This window comes from Cucurbita maxima, unplaced genomic scaffold, assembly GCF_002738345.1.
Source record: "Cucurbita maxima cultivar Rimu unplaced genomic scaffold, Cmax_1.0 Cma_Scf00035, whole genome shotgun sequence".
Taxonomy (NCBI): Eukaryota; Viridiplantae; Streptophyta; class Magnoliopsida; order Cucurbitales; family Cucurbitaceae; genus Cucurbita; species Cucurbita maxima.
In genome coordinates, this window is record NW_019272051.1 from 9,332 (window position 1) to 22,856 (window position 13,525).

Sequence of the window (13,525 nt, forward strand, 5' to 3'; positions counted from 1 at the left end):
AAGAATGGCATTATATAGCCTTCTGCTAAACCTAAATATAAACTAACAAGCCTAGAATAGGTCATCTAAATATAAGCTAACAAGCCTAGCAAGACCTTGAGAATAGGTCACCCAAATATAAACTAACAACCCTAAAAATAGAATAGGGCTTATGACAGTGCTTAACAATCTCCACCTTGTCATAAGATTTCCAAGTTGATAGCGAATTTGGTTGCTACCACATCAACACACTACTCCTTCCTTCCGACGTTGATGAGATCCAAACAATGGCAGAACTTTTCACGAGCGATCACCTTTGTCAACATATCAGCAGGGTTATCAGTAGTTCCAATTTTTAGTAAACGAATATCCCCTTTGCTAATGATTTCTCGAATAAAGTGAAAACGGACATCAATGTGTTTTGTACGAGCATGATGGACTTGATTTTTTGACAAGCAAATAGCGCTCTGGCTATCACAAAATACATCTATATGTCCCTGCAAAATACCCAAGTCATTGATCAAACCATGCATCCAAATAGCTTCTTTAAAAGCTTCCGTTACCGCCATATACTCTGCTTCAGTGGTAGACAATGCAACAGTAGACTGCAATGTTGAGCGCCAACAAACAGGTCCACCAGCCATAGTAAATAAATAACCCGTGGTGGATCGTCGCTTATCCAAATCACCAGCATAATCAGAATCCACAAAACCAGCTACACGATTGTCAAGATTAAACATTTCTTGTTTTTGAAACTTAATACCAACATCAATAGTGCCAAGAATGTACCTAAGAATCCATTTTACAGCCTGCCAATGCTCTTTACCAGGATTATGCATATAACGACTCACCATGCTTACTGCGTGTGAAAGATCAGGTCGAGTACACACCATAGCATACATCAACGCACCAACAGCATTTGTATAAGGAATGTTCTCCATATATCTTTTGTCATCGTCAGAACTTGGACACATGGAAGCACTAAGCTTGAAATGAGGAGCAAGTGGAGTACTAACAGGTTTGGTTGAATTATTCAAACTAAATCTTGACAATACCTTGCGTAGATATTGAGACTGAGTCAACCAGACTGTACCTTTTTTTCGATCTCGCTCTATCTCCATTCCAAGTATTTTCTTTGCATTGCCTAAGTCTTTCATTTCAAATGTTTTAGAAAGCTCATCTTTGAGTTTATCAATCTCCACCTGTCTCTTTGAAGCAATTAACATATCATCAACATATAAGAGCAAGTAGATAAACGATCCATCATCGAGACATCTATAATACACACAATGGTCAAATTGACTATGAGTATACATATGCTCTACCATGAAATGATCAAACCTTTTATACCATTGGCGAGGGGATTGCTTCAGCCCATACAAAGATTTCTTCAATCTGCATACTAAATGTTGCTGTCCAACTACTCGGAAACCAACTGGTTGCGTCATATATATTTCTTCTTCCAAATCTCCATGCAAAAAAGCAGTTTTTACATCGAGTTGTGCAAGCTCAAGATTAAATTGAGCAACCAAAGCCAACAAAATTCGAATCGAAGAATGTTTTACCACAGGTGAGAAAATTTCATTGTAATCAATACCTTCCTTTTGTGCGTAGCCTTTAGCCACAAGTCGAGCCTTATAACGTATACCAAAAGGGTCTTCCTTTTTTGCAAAAACCCATTTACAACCAATTTCCTTCTTACCTTTTGGAAGTTGTACCAAATCCCAAGTTTGATTTATCTCCAATGATGCTATCTCCTGATTCACAGCCTCTTGCCAATGTAAGCTATCCGGGCTCTGAATAGCATCTTTGTAACTGTTAGGAACTCCATCAATCAAAGAGAAAGCATATGCTATCGTATCATCAAACCTTGCAGGTTTTCGAATTACCCTTCGTGGTCTATTCTTGGCGATTGACTCAGGTTCCTCCACTCTTTCATTTACAAGGCTTTGCTCCTCAAGACTTTGCTCTTTCTGTTCTAAGACATCAAAGTTATTATTTACCTGGTCAATAGGTTCTTCAGTAGGAGCAACCACATCAGGAGAGAACACCACCTTCTCCACCTGCTTCAATGCCTCGTCATTATTTTCAATTTTCTGCAAAAACATTCCAGACTCAACGAATGTCACATCTCGACTATTAACAATCTTACTTGTTTCTGGACACCATAACCTATAGCCCTTCACACCTTTGCTAAAGCCCATAAACTTGGCTTTTTTTGCTCTAGGATCCAGCTTTGAGTCTGTCACATGATAATAAGCAGGACACCCAAACACATGTAATTTATCATAATCACTAACAGGACTACCTGACCATACCTCAAGCGGAGTTCTCCCACCGTTTCCAGAAACAGGTAAACGATTCACCAAGTGAACTGCATAACTGAGAGCCTCAGCCCAAAATGCCTTACTCAATCCTGCTTGAGACAATATGCATCGAACCTTCTCTATTAATGTCTAGTTCATTCTCTCAGCAACTCCATTTTGTTGTGGCTTACCAGGAACAGTGAAGTGTCGAACGATCCCTTCATCTCGGCATACTTTAAGGAATGGATCATAAGTATATTCTCCCCCGTTGTCTGATCTCAGCCTTTTGATTTTCTTGTCCGTCTGATTCTCTACCATTTTCTTCCACTCTAGGAAGATTTGGAGAACCTCGTTTTTGTGCCTCATGGGATACATCCAAACTCTCTTCGAGTAGTCATCAATAAAGGTGACGAACCACCTCTTTCCTCCCAATGAGACATTCTTTGTGGGACCCCATACATCAGTGTGAACATAATCCAAAATGCCCTTTGTTTGGTGTATAGCTGTACCAAACTTCACATTTTTTTGTTTGCCAAATATACAATGTTCACAGAAATCAATTCTTCCAGTTGTGGCACCCTTAAGGACTCCTTGGTTCACCAGTGTCTGAAGCGCCTTCTCACCAGCATGCCCGAGTCGCATGTGCCATAATTTCGATATGTCTTGTTCTTTCGAACTTGCCACAGCAGCATGCCCAATTATTGTGGTTCCGTTGAGGTAGTATATGCTACCTCTTCTAGTTCCTGTAATTGCCACCAAAGCTCCACGAGCTACTTTCAAATTCCCTCCTTCCAAAATGATGCGATAACCACTCGCATCCAAAACGCCAAGTGAAATTCCCTCCTTCCAAAATGATGCGATAACCACTCGCATCCAAAACGCCAAGTGAAATCAAATTTTTCTTCAAGTCAGGGACATACCTCACATCTTTGAGTTTTCGTATAACCCCATCAAACATCTTGATTTGTACTGAGCCGATTCCCATTATCTTACAAGTACTATCATTTCCCATATAGACAACTCTACCATTGAACTCCTTGAAGTCCAAAAACATCTCTTTGTTGGGACACATATGATAGGAGCACCCAGAATCAAGAATCCATTCACTGGTTTGGCTGACTGATTGGGAGATTGTCAAGGCATCATCCGTATCAGTGTCGTCATCTCTAACCACATTGGACTTCGACCCCTTCTCTTTTAAGATCGGACAATCCTTTTTCCAATGGCCTTTCTGTCGACAATATGCACACTCATTTTTATCAAGTTTTCTCCAATCATCAGATCTACCTCTCGACTTTAATCGAGACTCTCCACATTCGTTCTTTTTCCAATTGGAAGTCCTTCCATGAGCAGTGAGAACATTTGAGCTAGAGCTTTGATACGTCTCCTTTTCCTTCTTTCGCATCTCATTGTTTATTAAGGCATTTGAAACATCTTCAAAATCAATATCAGTAATTCCATGTAGTAGGGTCGTTACTAAAAACTCGTAGGATTCCGGCAAGGAGTTTAATAACAACAACGCCTTGTCCTCGTCATCAATCTTAACATCAAGATTGAGCAAATCAGTGATGATTTTGTTAAAATCATCCAAATGCTCAGCCATTGAGATGCCTTCCTTGTAATCAAAACGGAAGAGTTTCTTCTTCAAATAGAGTTTATTTTCCACACTCTTCTTCATATATTTCGCTTCAAGCTTGTCCCATAATTCTTTCGCCATGGTAACCTTCATAAATGGATATTTCTGATCCTTGCCAAGACAGGATCGAATAATTCCACAGGCTTGCCGATTTAATTTCGTCCATTCTGCTTCTGTCATGTCTTCAGGCATTTCCTCTTGGAGAGAGACATTGAGGTCTTGCATGACAAACAAATCGCTAACTTCGCCTCGCCAAACACCAAAATTATTGGTTCCATCAAATTTCTCTACTTCAAGATTGGAACTCCACACTCTCGATCCACGTCGTGATGGTTCTGCCATTTGCAATAATTAATCTGGATGAAACTCAAAAACACAATTCTTGAAAATTGATTTTCAAGAGAATAACCACGATTGTGAGCACGTCTAATGGTCGATGATGCCCAAGCTTTCACAATACCCCAAAATACCACAACCCAGCTCTGATACCACTTGTTGTGCGCCGAAAGCGGAACAAATGTACTCACAACACTAAATTTACTCAAGGCATACAATTTGCACAGAAAACTGATGATTTCAACAGCAGAAAGAATGGCATTATATAGCCTTCTGCTAAACCTAAATATAAACTAACAAGCCTAGAATAGGTCATCTAAATATAAGCTAACAAGCCTAGCAAGACCTTGAGAATAGGTCACCCAAATATAAACTAACAACCCTAAAAATAGAATAGGGCTTATGACAGTGCTTAACAAAATCAATTTTGAATGCTTCACTGTGCTAACTTAAACTAGAGCAGGCTGAGAATGTTGCAAATATTGTAGTAGTAACCTTGTAACGCAACATGAGACTGAGTGTCATTCCTGTTACTCTTTCAAGGAGCATCTTCGAGACGTAAATAGCAGCCACTGAATATAAGATAATGCAACTGAGTTGACCCCTAAACCTACTGATAAGTCGCCACAAAAACTAAAAGCGGAAAAGTTGGTATCAGAGCAAATTTTTTTTTCAACATCCCCGAGTCTCGATGCCACTTGATGATCAACTGATTCACTTCAGTCTCGGTGATGAAGTTATGGGTGGCTCCCGAATCGACCATCGTACTCTTGGCTCATGCTTCTACGTACAAGAGACCTTTTTCAATCGGTTCTTTTGCTCCCCAGTCTTCTTTTGAACTGCAAATAGGAATTTTAGGGTTCTTTGCCCTCAGACTTTGCGTCTCAGTCTGCATCAAATGTGGCTTGGAACGCTCGTAGTGACGCCTTCTTTGGGCACTCATATACCCTGTGGTTCCCTCTACATAGGAAGTAGGGGAGGTGGCCGATTGAAGTGGTTCTGATTGTGAGGCCCCTTGCCTAAGACACCAATCCCTTGTTGGAGTTGTCTTGTCTCTCCCCCCTTCGATCCTAGGTTTGTTCCCTCCTCCCATTCTGGGTGGATTGGATGTATGGTTGCGATTACCTCCACTCAAGGAGACTTGGTTTTGCCTTGTGTCGTGGAACTGTTTGTTGCTTAGATTGAACAATCGTTCGGTCATAGCATAGGTCGTGGAAAGGTCTTGTATTTCATGTTCATATAGTTTGGAATTTGCCCATGGCTTTAGTCCTTCTGCGAACTAGAAGATCTTATCTAGCTCGACCATCTGTCGGATGTCTAACATGAGTAACGATAATTTTTTGACATACTCTTGAAACATACTCTCGAATGCTACCCATGTGTTTAAGATCTCGAAATTTCCTTCTGGCCATGATCTCGACATTCTATTGGAAGAATTGAGACCGAAGTTCCTGTTTTAGTCTTTCCCAAGTGTTTATTATGCATCTGCCCTCTTGGATGTCCACATACTTTGAACGCCACCATAATTTCGCATCTTCAACTAGATTCATGGTGGCATGGTGATCTTTTCTTTCTCTATCTCAGTGTCAACATCTTAAAGTAATGCTCAAGGTCGAAGATGTAATTCTCTAGGGCCTTGGCATCTCGAGCCCTAGAGAAGGGCTTGGGCTCTAGAAGTTTGACCTTGTTGGGTCGCGTTGTCCTCTGGGTAGGCTCTTGATTCTCCATCGCCCTTATGACAACGTTTACTCTGGCGCTTATGTCCACCATTTCTACCCTGACTAAGTCGAGGGCGGCCTTCACATCTTCAGATAGCTCAGTGACCATCTGAAACATCCCCTTTTGGGAGCTGTCTAAGTCATCGACTCGCTCCTCAATCAGGCCAATAGAGCATGTCAAGCTGTCTCCTTGCTCGAAACCACCATTCTTTTTGTTTTTGTTTCTAGGTTTTCCACTCGATACATTATTTCTTGAATGGGCAACCCACCTAACCGACCTGTTATTGTGTCAACGGTGAGGGTCTTGTCAACGAGTTTCTTCACTCGCTCATCTAGATATCGAATACTGTTGGGGACTTCCTATAAGTATTGCATTTGTTCTTCTATTTCGACTAGTTGGTCGATGTGGGACTTATTCAACTGTTTGGTCGAAGATATGTCTATCGAGTCACTTTAGAGACAACTAGGCTCTGATACCAACTATCACAATCGCCTTTTCTTGGCAACGGATTTGGAGATTGTGCGGCACTCACTCTCAGTACTAAGTGAGTCAAGCCAACTTCAAATCGCATTGCCTACGATCGGGCAATGTATACTCAAACCTTTGGCCTCGATTAGAAAAGAAGATTTTATGTTGTTTTAAAGATGGTTCCGAACACATAAATCCATGATAATGTTTTAAGTTAAAGTTTATGTCTTGAGATGAAGTTTTAAATGTCTAATTTCACATAAAAGCATAGCTTATGATGACAGTATCGACTTTAGGGTACTAGAAATCTAGGGTCGTTACATCCTTTACTTTCCTTGTTGTGGCTGTCACATCCCTTTGTACTTGAAAAAGAAGAATCAATCGTATCTTTCTTTTTTGTCTGTGTGAGTCACTCCTCGTGTTTGAATACTTGAGATCGCCAAATTACTCGAGGGAGGTAAATATGTGCATGAATCTCAAGGAAAGGCTCAAAGGAACTTCTTATCCACAGTGTCCCTAACGAATGGATGCTGGTGACGGTTGTCATCAACTTCATGGTTAAATCGTCCACCGACTCACCTTCCTTGACTCGTTCCACACCCTAATGCATTGTTTGCGGAGTCTCTCACGCTGTCTTTGCCAAGTTCTTCTCGGCTGATTCTTCTTTTTCAGTGTCTTCCAAAAAGGATCATATTAATGAAGATAGTGTCCTCCACTTATATGTTCATGATCTTCTCATTAATTAGCTAACGTGAAACTTCAACAATTCTCCATAGTATTTAGGGTTTTCTTCTGAAGCTAAATCCAAATCTTGAGAAAGAGAAGAAAGGCTCGGATAAGAAGTATTTGATCTTTAGTTCAGCTGGATGACGTTTTATATGTTATTCTATAGCATGGCTATACTTTGTTATTATTATGCTATTCCTATGTAATTTTTTCAAATTAATTTCTGTATTTATTTATACAAGGTCAAATATTTTATCGACAGTTTTAAAGGATAGTGTTTTATCCATGGTTTCATAAACATTTTCAAAGATGGTAACATTCTTGTTCATTAATATTGCAGTAAATAAATAACTTAAGTCTCTGGTTAGTAGATCTATATATGAATTTTAGCGTAAGACAAAATACAAGGAAGAATATGAAGTTGAATCCATTGTACTAAGACTAATTATCTGGATCTAAAAAATGGACTTGTTTACTGCAAGATAAGACGGCCATCAGCTGGTTTACTTGTAAGAAAGAAATGCTCAAAAAGAAAGAAAAAATAAGTTTACTTGTAAGATAAGATATGTGGCATTGATATAAATGACATGGCTTTTGCATCTCTATCCTCATCTCACATATATTAAAATCGGACTGCAAAACATTCATTAAAATTGCAGGAGTAATTTTAAATAAATCAAATTTTATGGATTGGGTTGGTGGATAAATTTCTGTCAAAGATACTAAACAAACATAAATTTATTATTTTTAAAACATACAATTTTACTTGTAATACAATTATATATACTTATTTATTTTATTTTTATTTTATATCATAATTATTTTTTAATTATTTATTTTCTACAACTTTTTAAAATAATTTTTAACAATTTGGATAGTACAAAATTTAATTAAATATTTAAAAATAAATAAATTAATATTTTACGAATTAATATTTTATTTTTTTTAAAATAAAATTTTAAATAAATAAAATAACCCATCCAACCCAAAAAACTGTGATTGGTTTGGGTTGGATTAATTATTAATAAAAGTTGTTTGGGTTAATTATTAGATTGGGTCTATAAAATCTCTTAACCTAACCCATAACTTTGAACTGGACTTCATGAAATTAGAAAGAGTTAAAAGTGTGCGTAATAAACAATCACATATCTCTTTGAATTTGAATGTGAAGCGAGGAAAGTAGGAGTAAAGAAAGGGAATAAATGGAGGAAAAGGTTGAAGTTTGTTGCACCTATTTTAGACTTCATAGCCTTCCATGTTTGAATGGTCAAAGTAGCAATTCTGGTGTTGTGAAAGTGGGAAATATGAAGACTGAATGCAATATCATATTGTATTTATAGTTGTGGCAGTGTTCAAAAGCATTCAATGGAAAAGGAATTATATATATATATATATATATATATATATAAGTAGAAGAATTAGAATGTAATGAATTAAGAAAAAGAGGAGAGCCGGACTCGTAAGCATTTAGCAATCAGCAGTTTAGGCTGCCGGGCCAGGCCATCCGGACATTGCTTAATTCTCAACCAAACCCGTACACTTCATTTTACGCGCTTCAGTTCGCCTCATCCCTTCTCCCCCAAATTAAAACTTGGCTTCAAACACACACACACACAAAAGCATCAATTGATCCGTTTACGGCCCCATCTCTCTCTCTATATATATATGCACATATCATACGACATCTAGGCCTACGATCCTCTCTGTTATTGATAGCAACCATGGCCTTCAAATTCATGGATTCAGATAATATTTACAATCATCATAATCATGTGGATCAACGAAGTGAATCCTTGCGATATTATTATTCAGATCAGGGCTACTCGTCGACCATGCTGGAGAAGAGGCAACTATTTCTGAGGAGCTATCAGTTCTGCACAAAAAAGAGTGTACCCCAGAAGATAAACGCCTCCCTTCTCAAAATCAAGAGAGTTATATGGGTGAGGCTCAAGAACTTGTTGCTTCATTCCTGCAGGCTCCGACATGCTTCTCGTTCACGTAGAAGAAGATCTGTTCGTCTCCACCACCCCATTCACTCACTCTCTTGTTTCTCATGATCTATCACCTTCCTTCTCTTTACTTTCTAATTATCTTTCCTCATTCGGATTCTTTACAATTATAAAATTATACGTCATTTGTTGCTCTCTGTTTCTTTCTGCCCCCTTTTCTTCTCTAATATCTGCCCCTACCGCTTCTTTCTAATTTCCTATACCTTCAAATTTTATAATTTCTTTCAGTGTCCCATCAATCTTTAGAATACAAGGAATATCTTCGTGTAACCAGAAATTTGATATTTAAAGACATGAAACATAAAATTAATAAAACAATAAATTAACAAAAGAAAAATGCAACTTTAGTTAATGTCTTTCTCTTCTCTCTGCGAGAGTGTGGAAAGAAAACGGCGCTGACGGATTCAGGAAGGGGCTTATGAATTATTAGTTGAATTTTTTGTTACACAATTTGATGCCAGTGGAGTAGCATAATTTTAGATAGTCATTTCAGTCGAGTAGCATAATTTTAGCTAGTCATTTCAGAGGAGGCGTATAGAAACACTTTCTTGACCATTGAAAATTGCAGAGGGATCGCTGCTAAGCGGCGATGCTGCCTTAGCTTTGGCGAGAATATGTCTAACCCATGAAGAGGCATTGTCGCTCGCTCCCTTGGCTCTGGTGAGAATATGTCTAACCCCATGAAGTAGAAGGGGAAACCTAGAGCAAGGGACAAAGACAATTTTGAAGCTAGAAGAGTCGCCACATTGGGCGAAGGAGCCAATTTTGGCAGGAAGGGCGGCGGCAACTTGGTTGGCGAATAGGCCAGTGCGGCACCTAGATTCCAAAAGTAAATCTCTGCAAAAGGTTGATGGGCTTGTCGAGATTCCGTATATTTCTGAAGAGAACACTGATGAGGATCCTTATATTAGGGTTTCTGTGAAGGATGAAGGGTTGATTGGGAAGAAAATGAGAGAGACTATATTGGCCAAGGGGAAAACCGATTGGGTTGAAAAAGGTGAGGTTGTATGTACAGAGTATGACGAAAGGTGATTTGGAAGTCAATAGGGTGGAGCCAAAGAGTAATCAATCGGCTCCGCCTGCGGCAGCCATGAAGACTGCCCCTGAGGCGTCAAAGCCAGCAGGGGTGGTGGAGAAGAAGATTAGAGGATTCAAAAGCCATTGAAAAGAAAGAATTGGGGTTGTTAAAGAGAGAGGGCTCTGATACCATAAGAATGATTGATTAATCCAGCACACTTAAATGGTGTGAAAGTTATCCTATTTATAATCAAATAAATTACAAGGATATGGAAATAGTAATAAATAGAAATAACAATAAATGAAAATATTAGATATTTACCTTATAATAAAATATCAAATATAATATATATGGTCAACTATAATTTATTACTAAATATCCTTATTACAGGGAGACTGTTTGAGAGCTACATAGACCCAGAGGAGGTTTCATGATATACTTTGTTCAAGGAGAGGACGTTAAGATCGCACAACAACACACACACTAGATCTAGATGAACACAAAGAACAGAATAGAGAAAATGCAAGGAAAATATTGGCTAAAGAATTTGTATTGGTGACTCCAAGTATGTACATTAAGAGAGAATACATAGAATATAGAAGTACGTTTTCAAAGGAGATATATATATGGTTTAGCTTATTATATATAGTTTTACCATATATATCCATCTACTATATATAATTAGCTATTAGCTTTTTACTATACATAGTTATTTACTATTTATGACAATTTACTTTATATGTCATTTACCAAATATAGTTTTATTATGTATAACGTTTGACTAAGTTATAAATAAGCCACAGGCTCCATAACCTTCTCCCACTTGGAGACTGATTCAGTTAACCAAGAATTTCATTCTCAAACGATCATGAACATCTTCACTGCACTATACCAATTGAGGCTTTGCACAACCTCCATATTCCAACATCAACACATTTTGTAACATGTTTGCTGGATTTTTTGCACCCTTTGTCTTCTCAAAACACATCACCATCTTCCACTTGTTGGCTTATTGGCCCTTGATCTCACATTAATTAATTTCAATGAATTAATTATTGATGTTTTGATGATAACAAACCTACTTTTAATTATTAACTATTTTCAGTTTTTTGAACTGTCCACAGTATAAGGTCGGGAATAACGATTACAACAACTTTTCAATTACTCAAATCAGAGCTAATACGAAGAAATTAGAGTCGAGACAACATACCCGACGTGATGATATGGCAACAAAATCAAAATGATGGACAAATCAAAATATATCAAAGTATGACATTTATAATATTGGAAGAGTAACACATGGTGGAGTTTTTCTTATTATTACATTTCTAAATAAAATTATTTTTACAAATATAAATTTGAATATAACCGTTACTCACATCGAATTTTATTATTACTATATTATATTATTATATTATTATATTTTAAAATTTTGGTAGTTACTCACATCATTTTTATTATTATTATATTATTATATTTATAATAAATTTTGAATTACATTTTACCGTTACTCACATAACTTTTTATTATTATTATATTATATTACTATTATATTAAAATTTTGAAATAAATGAATTTAGAAAATTTTCTTACTTAATTACTTTTAATCTCCACCTTCCATTATTCCTAACACAATCCAATGGTCAATATTCAATCCTACATTTTGCCACTTTTCTCCTCTATATAAACTCATCTTCCCCACATTTTTAAAAGACACAACTTACATACATTCTTCAATCCTCATTTGTTCAAAGTCTCCATTGTTTATTGCTCTCTCCAAGCTTACAAGTTTATTTCTTTTCATCTTATTCTTGAGAGGGATTATTATATTGTGAGGAAATAGTTGTCAGTATCCCAAATTGTAAATCTACTCTTTGAGAGAGTTGTGGTGTGTTATTATCAAACTCAAATACTTGTATCGGTTTGATCCTGCGTCGTTGAAAGGATTGAGTTTGCTCTTGAACTCGTAAAAAGAGCGGTGTACCGGTTTGGCTCTGATCCGTGGAAAGAGTCGGAAAAGTTCTTTATTCAAATTCCCAAGAGGCGCTTGGGGAGTGGAGTAGGTCGAGTTTGACCGAACCACTATAAAACTACGGTGTCATTTTCTCTAACTCTTTCCTATTTAATTTCAAGATTATTATTATGTTTATTGCATGTTCTACTTGATTATTGTTTTGACTTGAATTATTTTGTTTTAGAAATTATCATCTTCTACTTATTTGTAAAAAGTTTTATCATTAAAAAAAATTAATCAAGTTTAAACACTTTTATCGTTAAAACCCTATTCACCCCCCCTCTAGGGTTGCCATACCGATCCAACAAGTTTAAACACTTTTATCGTTAAAACCCTATTCACCCCCCCTCTAGGGTTGCCATACCGATCCAACACCACTGGCCTGCAAGTGAAATGGTATCGTCTTCCGTGTTTTATCTTTAAATGATAGACTGGGTTCCTCACGAACTGTATGATATTCTGACTATCTCTATCTCTATAAAGATAGTCAATTATTCATATCNTTTTGTAACATGTTTGCTGGATTTTTTGCACCCTTTGTCTTCTCAAAACACATCACCATCTTCCACTGGCCTGCAAGTGAAATGGTATCGTCTTCCGTGTTTTATCTTTAAATGATAGACTGGGTTCCTCACGAACTGTATGATATTCTGACTATCTCTATCTCTATAAAGATAGTCAATTATTCATATCATCTTCTTTCTAGCTTCAGCTATTGCCACGTACTCAGCCTTAGTACAACACATTTTTTAAGCCTAGACATCCCATCATCCATGGTTTGCTCCCACTTGGTTGTATCTAACTATAAGGCCCCATCAAAGGGCTCTGGTTCCCTTTCATCAGCAATAGATAGTGTAATAAAGGTACATACATATATGGTACTCTGATAGTACTGGATGATCTTCTCAACACCGGTTCAGGTGTCACTTACTCTACCGCTGGTTCCTCTACAATAGTCTCAGGAGTTTCTTGAGTATCTGCTACAACTCCCACTTGCTACGTTGTCTTGGAACCTTACTCCACATCTGGTTTCTCAGCAGTAGTCTCAGGAGTTTTATGAGTAACTGCTCCAACATCACTAGATGAGTTTTCCTGCAACTCAAGTTCAACTCCCACTTGCTTCGTGTTCTTGGAACCTTGCTAACATTTGGTTCCTCAACAGTAGTCTTAAGAGTTTTTTGAGTATCTGCTACAACATCACTAGGTGAATTTTTCTACAACTCAACCTCAACTCCCACTTGCTTCGTTGTCTTGGAACCTTACTCCACATCTGGTTTCTCAGCAGTAGTCTCAGGAGTTTTATGAGTAATTGCT